At 38.9% G+C, this 14,409-nt stretch overlaps 1 protein-coding gene across 5 annotated transcripts in view; it reads right to left on the reverse strand.

Moving 5' to 3' along the window:
- Positions 1 to 14,409, reverse strand: part of ROBO2 (roundabout guidance receptor 2) — an 860,236-nt gene that overhangs the window by 148,838 nt on the left and 696,989 nt on the right. The window lies entirely within an intron of this gene.

Genomic DNA, 14,409 nt, shown 5'->3' on the forward strand with positions numbered 1-14,409 from the left:
AGTTCTCGCCCTTAATGGAACCAGGGCCCTCTGAGAAATTAGAAAACACTGTATCCTAGCGAAGGGGCAAGTCAGGAAGAGTTCAGCAGAAATTGCTCAGTCTCATTTCATAAGCAGAGATAATTTACTGCTTTCAATGTTAATAAAACGTGCCCCATTTTAACATTTGGAACTGCATATTTTTCTCTTCTGTAATAAGCCAGAAGAAAAATATGATTAATACATAGAAGAATTGGTCCCTGAATAGTCTGAGGTGAGTAGGCTGTATGTATTTGGCACTCGAAATGACATGGAGGTAACTTTTATTGTTCTCCATTTTGGGATACACAGGTAGATCCCAGAGGAAGGAGGGAATTAATTGGAAGTTAATTCCTTTTCTAACTCACACACAAAAAGAGTGACTATTTAGGTCTCGCTCTTGAAGCATAAAATAAAAGTGACAGGAGGCAGCTGGCAACAAATGCAGCTCTGGCAAGAACCCGTAGTCTTCTTAGGTGACACACCCAATAGACAACAAAAAACTCAATCCCCAAATATTTCTGAGAAATCCAAGCCTTCTGATGCACAATAAGCAAATTGGCAGAAATTGAATTTATACAACTTCAAGATCAAACGGAAGAAGTAACTTATATGATGAAGTAACTTAGTGTGATGAAGATCATGGGCTGCTGACTATTGGCAGTACAATACTTTGGAAAGTCAAGAAAGTCAATATCATGGGAATGTCAGAGAAAGAACCAGAAAAAAAGTCTTAAAAAACCATGTTTGTTAGGAAAGCAGTTTCATATGTCTCTGTGATCCCCATGATACACAGGAAGAAAAAGTACTTCTAGACAATGCAATGCCCACATTTGTATAAATGGTAAATAGATAAAAAAATTAATTTCTGCTACTATTATTACACACAAATATTATTTTTACTGGCTTGGTTCTACATGTAATTACAGAACTTCAGTGCAGATCCATTAGTGGCAAATCCCCAGAAAAATCAGCAGATCCCACCACATAATGGCTTTATATTCCTGACTCCTAACTCCTGGCAGCAATATTAAGGAAAGCATTTTCCTTGAACATTTCACACTGCTGTATGAACCTGACAAACACAGTTTCTTGCAGTGATACACAGCAAATTACATTAACTTTCTCTGAATCATCCCAGCAACTGTGTAAGGCTCCAATCAGCCTCAGAATATGAGGCTAAGAGGTGATTTGATTTTATCACATTCCTTTACCCAAAGCCGCACTGCAAAACTGGCTTGAATAGAAGACAAAATTGATGCTACAGGCTTTGCTTAATCTTGCTCTGTACCTCAGCACATACCTGAATCTTGAATAGGTATATCTCACCATTTCCATCTAAAGCATTCTGTGTTTTGGAGGGGGAAAAAAAAAGGTTGGAGAAAAAAGAAAGAGGGAAAAAAATAAAGCAGTGACAGGCAAAGATAAGAGAAAAATGCATGAAATATAAATTAAAGTGAGAAAATAACTCTGAGAGGAAGAGGGGGAAGACTAACTTTAGGGAAACAAAAAAAGAAAAAGCCAGGTAAAGGAAGGGAAAAAGAAGAATAAAAGCAGAGAGAAAAACAAGGTAAAGAGCAAAGAGCACAGGCAGCCATTCCTGTGATTCAGTATCTTAATGCAATCTAACAACAATGAAATAAAGCACACACGTTCATCTGATCAGCCCAATCACCCCAGAACATCCAAATACCACCCCAAGAGAGAGGGAACAGGGAAGAGGAGGGCAGAGCATGAGCTGGTGAGCTTGGCTGTTCTCCTGGGGTGGCACAGGAAGCCACAGAAGGAAGAACCATCAGCTGGAAGCTGAGTTCGCATGTACTAGCACAGTAAATGGAAAAGCTGCAGCACATCTTGGTGCACTCACCACACCTAATGGTACAACCATCTGTGAAAACAGAAAACTGATTGAGAGCTGCAGAATATTCCTCAGCCAATTATCCACAATTGCTAGGTACTTCCAAATGACTATTAGTGTGCCTGAGAAGACCCTCTCCCCACACAGGCAAAAGGCTTTTGTTCACCTGAGAAGCCAGCCCTCCTCAGGGCCCTTTTGGCAGGGCACAAACACTAGTGCTTTATAAATTGAACACAAGCAGCACCATGTTGCCATCAGCCTCCTCTTCCTCATTCTTTCTTGGATGTTCTTGCTTTGCCTTATTCCAATTTTGGTGCTTGCATGGGTGTTTCCCTATATTTTTGGGTGTTACCTCACATTCTTTACTGTGAGGGTGGCGAGGCCCAAAGAAATTCTGGATGTGCCATCCCTGGAAATGTCCAAGGCCAGTCTGGGTGGATCTCTGAGCAACCTGGTCTAGGAAAGGCATCCCTGCCTCTTCCTCATTTTTTGTTGGATGTTCTTGCTTTGCTTTATTCCAATTTTGGTGCTAGCATGGGAGTTTCCCTATATTTTTGGGTGTTGCCTCACATTCTTTGCTGTGAGGGCAGCAAGGCCCAAAAAAGTTCTGGATGCCCGATCCCTGGAAATGTCCAAGGCCAGCCTGAGTGGATCTCTGAGAAACCTGGTCTAGGAAAGGTGTCCCTGCCCATGGGGTATTGGGTGATCTTTAAGACCCTTCCAGGCCAAACTTTTCTCCTATTTTATGACTAAACAAGGGGTGTCAAAGGGGAAGATGGCCCCCCAGCCCTGGGAGTGCAGCACAGCCATACCCCAGGGGCTGGTCCCCCCACCAGCCCAACAGCAGCACAAACACCCTCATGTTTCAAAAGGCAAAACCTTGCAAGGGCAAAAGCTTCCAGATGGTTGAGCCCCACTGTCTGGAAAGGCACCGAGGGACAGGAGAGCTGCAAAGAGCAGCTAAAGCATGCACAGAGCCTGCAACGGCGCTGCGGACAAAAGTTAATTAAAGTTTGATCGGTCTCTTTGTGGCTCAAACAAGCTGATGCTGCTCAAACAAGAGAGATGGCTGAAAGCAGTCATGGCTGTCTTTAAGGCAAGCAAAGCCCTGCACGGCCATTTCCAGGTAGCCAGGAGTGTAACCAGGGAAAGGGAGCACATCCAGCAAGGGGATAAACACACGGACATGCACCTGCCAGAGAGAGGGATGAGGGGAAGGAGCAAAAAGGAGCCCCCGCTCCCAAGGCAGCTGCTAACCAGCACCTGCCAGCTCAGGCCCAAATCCAGGCCTCGGTCAAACTGAGGCTCATAAACACAGGGAATTACATGGAAACTGAATTAATTTCCTCAGCTTAGGTTCCAGCAATTTGTTTAAAGGAAGTGGAGATAAAGGCACGATGTTTATGGGGTAGGAGGGAAGGTGGCGGGGTCAAAATTATTCTAGGCTAGATATCCATGCCTTAATCCTTCTTTCCAGCTTTTAGGCCCTTAGAAACAAAACATTTTTATAGGATTTACATTTACATGATGATTACAAATAACCATCTGTCTGCTTCCACTTTTTCAATCTGGTCCATGTCCCACGAGCCCCCAGCCTGTGGTCAGAGCAGCTAAGCTGGAAGGAAGAAGTGGATGCCCGTCAGGAGGCTTTGGGATAATTGCATTCTTCTCCCACCAGCGCTTGTCTCTCAACCTCCTCCCCCTCTGTGTGCATGGTGAACATCTGAAATTACCGGGGACAGGAGGGAGGGAAAGAGTATCTTTGTTGCCCTTTTCAATGAATTATAATGTCTTAAAACACAGCTACATCTGTTGTGCTGACTAGAGGGTATAAAGAGATATCGAGTAAATATTAATGCGCTTCTGTAACTTGGGTCCTGGCAGCTCATCTTCCCCCTCCTGTCCTGTTTTGTGCTTATCTCAGAATTATGTTATTCTCATAAAAAGATTTTACACAGCCACATCAGTGATGGTTTGGTCACCTGCCACACCACAGGTAGGTCTCTCCTGATTCAAGGCACTTCCCCACAGGCATTTTCCTAAATCCTCATCTCTCCACCACTGCTTTGGCACTTCCCCCCTCTGATACATACTGATATGAACAATCGACATGAGTTATTAAGTCAAATAACCGCCCAGATGTCATGCACTGGACAGATTAAAGGATTATTATACTTTAGGTAGCATATGGTGCAGGGAGGTATTTTAGATCTTGACTAATGTGTATGATCTGCTGAAATGGTCCCTGAGCAAGCCAGCACTACCTGCTGAAACAGGGTGAAAGAAAAAAAAAAAACCCAAGGGGTCACAGATAACTTCTCTTATGAAGAATAATAATACACTCTGTTTGAAGATACTGCTGCCCAACCTCTTTGTTTCAGCAACTGTCTCTGCCTCATTTAGTAAGAAAAAATCTAACAAAGGGCACCCAACCTGGGCAGTAGTCATAGGCAAGACTCTCAGGGAGTTCTTGAGCTCCCTCTGCATGTGCAGAGGAAAAAGCTGCAGCCCTTAAAAAGCTGCTACCTTTAAAAAAATATATTATAAGAAGCTATAAATTTTCTCCTCCTGTTTTTCCCATCCTTTGCCTATCTCTTGATACTGATACTGCCTAAAAGACACAAATGTTAGTTAATATACCATGATTCAAATATGTTCAGTAAAATGACATCCTAAGTCCATGAGAATGATTTTCAGTGTTAGGATATTTTCAAAGAGTCTAGCAGCTTCAACAATGTTTGATTCGTAAAGTTCCTAGAAATCAAAGTAACGACCAGCACAGAGACACCTGCATCAAGGAACAAAAGAAGAATCTTTTTCCTTGCCAATTCAGCAATTTTCTTTGGCTTCATCCCTTTTTCTCACTCAGAACTTCATGTGCTTAACCAGTACTTACAGATCAGGGTAACTTTGTAGGCCTCAGTAAAGACAAAAATATGGAGAAAACCCTGACACATCCTCTACAACTTTTAACTGTTCATATACACAGATACAGACATACAAAATATTATGATGAACATTAATATTTAAATGTAAAAGTGTTGCTTCTAAAGATAGAATATATTAAACCAGGTGAAGAGAGAATTAGTGTTGAGGTGGGTGAAGCAACAGTGACATTCCAAATAAGGAGACATTCCAAATGGAGTCAGTGGGAGATAGCTGGCTTTTTGCATCTCCTTATAATTGTACTCTGATGTGTACCCCAACTATCCTGACTGTATGAAGGTCAGGAAAGAAGACCAACTTTTTTCATTTCTTATTTACAGCACACACTGCCAGGAGTCAGACTTTGAAATCTTTCTAGCCCAGTTAAGGGCACTGCTGACCTATTTTCCCTTTTTACACAGGTATATACAAGTGATAGTTACTGCTAACTTTAGTTTATGATTTCTTTCTGATTTTTTAAAGGCTGCTATTTGGCTGAATTAAGCATATGCAACATAGCCTGAATATACTTACTGCAAAATTGTATAATCTCCTTGCCTTTCTTGTGATTCACTATGATCACTGGAATGCAATCTGACACCTCTATAATTTTTTTTCCTGAAAGACTTTATATGACTACTAGATTGCATGAAGAGAGGAAAATTTTCTAATTTAAAACATAACATATTTATGTTTAAGCCCCCTGATTGAAAACAAAGTTCTATCACCTGTCTTCCTTGCAATGAATCCCCGATAACCTTCTCCCTTTTTTAAACTCCCACCTCCTTCCACCAGCAAATTCTGAATGCTGCAGTTAACAGTCAGCAATCTCATTACCCATCTGCTATAAATCTTCAAAAGCATCACTGTGTTTTGACAGTCAAGAAAGGCAAAGGGAAGCAATAAGCATAACCAAGTATTCTTTATAAGCATAACCAAGTATTCTTTATGAATGCAAATATCCTGAAGACCACATTGAAGTAATTTCAGAAATCTAAAGCTATACAACGTAATACGTTGAAAAATTTTCCCTAGGATACAGAACAGATTTCTTTTTTCTTATTCTTAAAGCATAATCAGTCTTGATGAATGCACTGCACAGATTGCTAATGTGAACAAGAGGCACATTACTAGGAGTTTCATTTCACTGAAACTGAAAGCCCAACTACTTGCTTAAAGTTCAGGGACTTTCTAGAACTGCTACCATAATTATAGACAAGAAACTTTTAAAAAGTGCATGGTCTGCTGTAAGTCTTAAAATTTAACAAGGATTACACATTTAGTAGTTTATCTCAGATCTGAAGATAGCTTTTACATGATCTTCACTTTTAATGGACTACATATTCAGAAAATCATGGGCATTACGCAATTAAATAAATGAATTATTTTTTTACCAACTAATGTGAATATCAGATGTGGAAGCAAACACAACTTAAGGAAACACCACATGAAAATTGAACTGACCCTTTTTCTGTCACTTTTATGCCAGAATGCCACAGCAGGAATATGGGACAAGTTTCACCAAAAGCACTGGAGACTCTTCAAATCCCATCAATGATGCTTCCCTCCCAACAACAGAGTAGGAAGGACTGCGTTTAGAAAAAGCAGAAATCCTCCACAATGTCCTAGGCTAATGTTATAAAAGGATAGTTTAGACTTTGCCTGTTTGCCTTTGGTTGCCAATCAATCAAAAAAAAGGAAACTTAAAAGAATTATATATACCTAAAAATTTTCAAAAGCACTGTCATACAAAAAACCTCAGATGTTACTGATATACAAACAAAACTCTGGTAGAAGATTTTCACCATGTGGTTGAGAAGAGCACATATAAAACTGCACGGTACATTTTGAGTCTGTGTGTGCAGCAGAAAGACTCCCCAGAAAGGGCAGATTTAATTAGTGAGGTTCAGAAAGTACAGTATATTAACATTCAGGTTTGCTGTTGTGAGTACAAAAGTTGCACTGCCAGGTACCTGTAGCACTTCATTAGCTCAACCTAATGAAAGCTCCCTAGAGTTTGAGACATTGACCAATTGCATTTTTTTCTCTCCAGACTGAAGTTGGTTCTCCTACAACCACTTTAACTCCATCAATCTCCTGAGCTTCCAGTTCCAGCCCAGCCAAAACACCTAAAATGTACAGGTGCCCTCGGTAAAACAAAGGAATAAGAGCAGCTGAGAATCATGAAAATGAATACAAATGAATGAATATTTCTTCTATGAGAAATATAGAATGTTACATGCTTCATTTAGCCAATATAATACAGACTGCAATCTCAGAGCTCCACTGAAGTGTGAATAGCCTCTAATAAACTTCTCGTGTACACATGCACAACACATACACAACAGCTGGGATGCTTTCCCATCTTGGCAGGGGGCACTGCCACATTACTGCTATACTTCAGACACATTAGGCAAAGCATCAAACAAAACAGGCCATTGCCCAACACAGGAATCCTTCTCCATCCATTCTCCATTTCCCCATGCCCAACCATGGTCTCTATCTTTTAATTATAAGCTGAAACTCATCTATTCAATTTTTTGTGAACAGGATTTTTTTTTTTTTTTGTGCTGCTCCCTTCAGAAGTCAGGATTGGAAATGAGATATTTGAGCAGACATAGCAAGGCATGTATTCCTCAATAAGCTTTTGTAACTCCATCACAAGGGGACTGTGCAGCCACACTTCATCAGACATGGAGCGTGAGATGTGCCCACAGCTGGTACACAACAGCAGTGGGAGCTGCCTGCTGCTCCTCAAATACTTCCCTGCCCATCCTGCAAACTGTCCCCATGTCAATTTTGGGGTGCTTGCCAGATGCCATTTCAACAGTCTCCATAAGGCTGGCTGGCCTCATGTGCTCTGTCCCACAAACAGGCATGTCACAGCACACAGGCTCAGCAGCAGCATCTCCTTACAGACCTGACCTTCAGTCATCAACCTCCTGGAAAACTCAATGGCTTCCACTTTTTATAGAATTTGTCCCAGCAAATACAGAATGGAAACTGGAAAAGCACAAAATGTGCTCACATGGCTGTTACTGAGGCATGTCCTGTCAGCATGTCCAGGCACTGTCACAGACATCTTTTATGAAAAATTCTGTCCTTAGGATTTTTCCTCCTGAGAAGCTGAGGGGCCTCAGGAACAAAATGTAAACAATGATTATCTGCTGCTGTGGAATGCAACAGGTGCATCTGTGATTGGTCTCATGTGCTTGTTTCTAATTCATGGCCAATCACAGTCAGCTGGCTCAGACTCTCTGTGCAAGACACAAGCTTTTGTTATTAATGCTTTATTTTTTTTATTCTTAGCTAACCTTCTGATGAAATCCTTTCTTCTATTCTTTTAGTATAATTTTAATACATTATATATCATAAAATAATAAATCAAGCCTTCTGAAACATGAAGTCAGATCCTCATCTCTTCCCTCATCTTAAGACCCCTGTGAACATGGTCACATGGCTCCCTCTGAAAGAATTTACAACAAAGCCCCACCTCCTAAAACTCCTCTATCACAATATGTTTGCATATTATTTAAATTCAATATTATTTTCATAATAGTCATTAAATTAAAGAAGTAGAGATGCATGGCCTAGAGAAACTGTTCTTTAGAGCATCCACTCTGTCACCTCTTAACACAATAAAAACTTTTTCTTTTCCCTATGTTAGGGTCTTTTTTGAAGCTTTGTCATTGGATTCTTCCTTCAAAAAAGTAATTTCAAATTATTTGAAATTTAAGAATGGACAAAAAAAAGTTAGAGAACATGTTTTCTGTATTATCTTGACAAATGCTAAAGAATTTATCTGTCAATTGTTATTGTATCATTCTGCATAATAAATTTAAGCTTCCAGAGCTCTAAAAACAGAAGGAGCAATGTGATATGTAGAATCTACATTAAAGTGCTCTTAGGATGAAGTAATTTCAGTTCTGTCAACACATTATCAACTAGAAATAATCCACAAACATCTAGATAAAACAGTAGTTTTCTGTGGTCTAAACATGAAAAGAAAGCCTCAGTTTTCAGATTTTATTCAAAACAAAGCAGATTTGTAATTGTGTAATTTACCAGTAACTTTTTGCAGTTTTGATCTATTCAAATAGTGCAAGGAATTACTTCAATACAATAGGAAATATAACTGAACTCTCCCACTTATTTTCAAAAGTAAAAAAAGAATGCAAGAGTTCACATTTCCCTCATTATTATTCACGACATCATGCAAGAGGAAAGAAAAGGAAAAAAAAAATTAAAGAAGCAGGAGCAAAGACCAACTGTAATAGCCTGAAGCAACAATTTTGAAAGGGGAGCTTAAGCACCCAGAGAGAAACCAGAACCTGGATGTCCAGCTCCAGCCTCCAGTCACACTGTGCTGTGCCTGAGACTCCAAATGACCTTCAGCTGAGGGCTTACACTCATGCACACTGTTGAAATTACAGCAGCACAATACTGGGGATTGCAGTAAACGTGAAACAATTTTTTTCTTTTTTTTTTTTTTAACTAATATCACTGTCCTAAAGTGCTACTTCATGAACAACAAAAATTACACAATTAAAAAAAAAAAAAAAAGATGAGTACAAGAAACTAGAGAACTAGAGTAATAAAATAAAGCCCCCACGTGCCACACATCCTTATAAACTCTTGGTGCTGCATATTCCTTTGGTAGTTCAGGAGAAGAGAAAATCAGGATAACCACAGATCTGCTGACTTCTTTAAAATAAGAGAAAACTGACAAGAGCACAACACAACTGTGTACCCCACGATAGAAAAGCAGCAACCTGAGATGCGCCTGTGAAACAGCCCTTAAGTTACTCAACAGCTGGAACAGCCCTTCCTAGGAAGGGCTCACATTGCTCTGAAGGGTCTGACAGACCTCTGTTAATCCCACTTTAGAATACAAAATCCATTTTACAATCTATCCTCTTCCTCTTACCTCCCTTCCAACTGCAAGTGTAACAAAAGATACTGTTCCAGCTCAGGCAATATTCCACAACTAAATGTTAAACAGGTTTCACATTTAAAGCAGGTTTCTGTTTAAAATGTTAAACAGACACCTCCCAGCGCATTTAAGTCACTCGTTTCCCTCCTTAGCATGGATTTTAGCTAGACACACAGTACCTGGGTCTGTAGTTTCCACAAACCAGCTAATCTGTGTACATTTATAGAGAAACTGTCATTCTTTGATTACACTGGAAAGCAAGAGGCTATACCAACTAGATAAAATATTCAAGCACCATATGATGGGCAAAGCACAATATTGAAAGAGGCAGATTAGATTATTAGACTCGACAGGATTGGATGGAGGGAATTTTTAGCCTCCACCACAGTATTCACCTGGGATAGACTTTAGGCCAAATACTACAAACATTTCCTTCCATACCAATTAGGAAAGGGAAAAAAAGAAAAAGCAACAACTCCTGTTACTGAGGATCTTTAACCCAGATCACTCTACTGACCCAGTTCACAGCCCAGATTCATAAACAACTGAGAAAATGACAAGCTATTACAAGCAGAGGAAATAAGTGGCCAGGAGAGAATAGTACTACTTAAAGCAGATTTTCCAGCAAGGAAAATATGTTGTTAAACTATGCAGTATGCTTCCCTTTATTTAGACTAAGGAATTTAGAAAAAAGGAATATATAAAATGCAATAGCTCATATAACCAGTGAATGCTGTGGGATTTCTCTGAGATCAGGAGAACTGGAAACATTCTGTAGTTCACTTGTGCAGCTTCAATTAAGGCAAATTGAATTAAACTCTCCCTCGAGGAGGACCTCTGTAGCTCTGCTCCTCCTTTTCTGAACAATTCCAGATGTAGGTGTAGAACATTTTCAGTTTCTCTCTGAAGAATTCCACATGCCTGGCTGTGCTCACATTCATATAAAGAGGTGAGCTTTTGGGGGACAAAACACGGGGCACTAAACAATGATCAGTCAATAGCTGCTACACGTCTGATTTTACAACTTAATTCTGTTTACAGGGGCTTCCTTCCTTCCTTAGGAACAGACAGGTCTGCTGGAAACAGCTCAGAAGAGATGGAAACACTTCTGCTGCTGAAGAAATGGAAATCTAGTACTGTGTGGCTCATGTACATGCCAAGTGGCACTTGGTTTTCCCTCATATCCAGAACTCATTACCTGCTTCATAGTTGTTCTTTGCTCTTCCCTTCACCTATTCAATCCAAGGTACTAATCAGGCTTCCTTTTCAAATGCCAGCAGTACCCTGACTTCTGTTGCAAGGAATCATCCTTCTAGTGAGGGTCTGCAGGTTCACTTTAACATTGTGAAGCTCAGAGACCAGAACTGCCAATCTTGGGACACACCTTTGGGTCTGGCTCAAGCAGGAGCGACAGAACTCCTGCTACAGGTCGAATTGCTGGCCACAGTTCATGGCTTTTCTCCTTCAAGGAGACATCTGGCTGCAATGTTCTTTCCCCCTCAAGAGCAGGGTTTAGATCAGCTACATTTTACTGAAAACCAAAGTTTTCAACACCTCACTCCAATAAAAAGTAGTGACATCAATGAAATAATTTATTTTTAAATAGCAGATCACAGAGCTACCTATGAACAGAAGACTATACTAAATCAGCAAAGCTAACACTGTGCTTAATATTTTAAGATTTTTTTTTCCTGTTCTTTTCTAATCAAACATCTGGGGGCACTGAGCTACAATCCTCCCTCCTTTGTCAAATGGCTAAATAGATATGCCAGCTTTGGCAAAGCAGTAAATTCAATGTTATCTGAAATTACTGCACATGAGCACTTAAAATCCACATCATGCAGGATCTCAACAACCCCTGAATATACATTTGAATTTATATGCAGACAGTGTAGAGCTGTTATGTGGGAATTTACCTGTGATTTCTGGGCATCCAGGAGCCTGGACTGCAGCCATTCATCACTGTTACAGTGGGCATGTCAGGAGAGCTGGTAGCTTGGATTCAAATCCCTACCAGTCCTTTTTAAAATAATAAATCCAAGACATTTATTCAGAACCTGCCTTCAGATCCTACTGGCAATGGTAAATCCATTAAACTTTGCTTTCACTGTTCACGATGTTTATAAAAATAGTAGGTGGAATTACAAACCAGCAATACAAAGCTTGGTATTTTTTCTCCTCAGATGTAATAATGAACTGGATAAGAACAAAGTTGACCCAGGGATTTCAATACAGAAAGTTTCATTGGAAGCCTGAGCAGTAGTGTGCAAACCCATGTTTTTATGTCAATATAATAATGGCATTTCTACGCCTATTAATAAAGTATAGATCTACTGCTGAATTCATGGTTGAAGTGACATCATAAAATGAGTTATATTTCTTCTTAAACTATATAATTAACTCTTAATGAACCCTTTCCTTTTCCCAGTAAATTCAATTTTGTCTAATCCTTGGGTTTATGGTAATGTTGAGCTCATTAAAATGTTACTTAAAACTCATTAAAATGCACACTGAGAGGTAACAGCTTCATTGCAGTAATATGTTGTAAAAGAAAAAAGAATGCTTTATTATCATTTAATTGTTTCCAAAACTGAATACATTTGCATAGTGATGAGGTTCACAGGATATTTTCAGTAGTGCTCAATAATTAAGCAGCTCAGTAATTAAAAATGCATTTTCTAAAAATAATTTTATGTTCCTGCTTACTCCCTGTTGTTTTTTGCAATTGGGAGAAGTGTTCATGTTGATACAGTTTAGAGAACTGAGAAACAGAGATACCTGAACTGACATTAAAAACAAAAGATAACCGTTAAACCCCTTGGTAAATTCCTGTTTCAAAATAATAACGTAAAACTGCCACCAATATATATTACAATTCAGATGTCCTAAGTAATTTTATATCCCTCCAATCACTTTTTCAACACCAGAGACAGCCAGGAATTATGCAGGGGCCTTTCAGTTGCAAAGCCTTACTCTCATTTTCATAATTTATTGCTACCATAGGTTTGTACATGATAGAATCCCCAAGCAGAGGTTGGCTGGGCCCTGGACTTGGCTTGTAATAAAATTCTGGCCAAAAGCATACCGCAGGAGTAGAATTTCCTGTCCTGTAATGGTGGATATTATTATGGGTAGGTATGTGGTTCATAGATCCATACTAAACATGAAAATCCAATCATACTTATTTTAACTTCCTATTGGAATAAATTGCTGTGCTGGTTTAGTAAAATTCAATGTGTTAATTCATAGTAATGAGTGAAAATGTAGTGATAAAACAGTCAAAAAGCAAGGAATAGAAGTTACATCTTGGTAAACACCAAGTGTCTGGGGTCCATTATTTGACATTAGGGTAGAAGATATTTTGCTAACTTGCATTTTAACTCCTGAAATTGATAGAAAATCTGGCACACCTTGCCAGGGTACACAGCTCAGACTGTTAGATGAGAAAAACACAACTTGGAAGCCTTGAGTCATTCAAGGAACTGTCTAATGCAACAGCATTTAAGATGTCTTGAAGCATTAATTTAATGTCAATCACTGTTCCTTTCTATGGCTTTCAAATAATCATTCTATTCTATAAAATAGATACTCTTTCTTTAATGTACAGATATCACAGTGCAATCAATATGTATTTCTCTGACTTGTGGAAGTTGATTAGCATGCCAAAGACACAATTAAACTTAAATATAGATGCAGCACGTTAGACACATTAGTGTAAGGGGAACAAAAGAGAAATGTAGTCTGTGAGCTTTCAATCTCTATACCATTAGTAGGGAATAACAGACTAGAACAAAAATAATCTAAAGGAAAAAAAAGTGAAGTACTAACCAGATTTAGCAATTTCAACAGCTGAAATTATTGTCTGTAATAGCACAGCATTTCTATGGTACCATGCTGGAATGTACAAAATGCAAACCAGTTATCTGGCTTACCACAGATTTCCTGGGTGAGTCTGGACAATTAACTGATCTCAGACCCCAGATGCAGATGGATGATCAGACTTCTTTTGCTGATTATTTAAATAGATCAGTCTCGTTGAGTTTTAAAATCTCCTCTCTGTACTTTCTACAGCTCCTCACACAGTGGTCCAAACGCTTAACTTAATAAAACTTATATGCTTAACTTAATAAAATTTATAAAAACAAATCCAGGACACTTTTTTGGTGAGATATCAGTATGTGGGCTGAAAATACAATACAGTAAGTCAGGTCATATTTCTTAATTTTGCGTTTGATACTCCTTGATAGAAATCTAACTTTTCTGATGGAGATTACTATTTCTACACTAATTTACACCTCATGTTGTCAGTTGTTTCAAAAGAAAACAAATAACATGTCTTTTTAGAGGAGTAAACAATTTCTCATTTTATCTTTATTGCACACACTAGTCGATAAGTTAAATCATTTCTCCCAAACACTCAGCAAGATGGAAATAAATAATTCTGAAAATAAGTAACTGGCATAATAAGAATTAATGCTGAAAACCCTCTCCATTGTATTCTCTTCTATTAAGCAAAAATAAATGATATACAATAAATATAAGCCAGAAGATGAACAGTACACTGGGAAGAGAAAAAAAAAAGAAAAAAAGAAGAAATTACATATTTTGTCTATTAGTTTTTCTCAACGTAAGCACTATGTAAACTAAAAAATTAGCAAGTTATCTCAAAAGAACC

Source organism: Melozone crissalis, unplaced genomic scaffold (genome assembly GCF_028551555.1).
Source record: "Melozone crissalis strain CALT ecotype California unplaced genomic scaffold, PUWL_Pcris_2 ptg000009l_1, whole genome shotgun sequence".
In the NCBI taxonomy this organism is placed as follows: domain Eukaryota; kingdom Metazoa; phylum Chordata; class Aves; order Passeriformes; family Passerellidae; genus Melozone; species Melozone crissalis.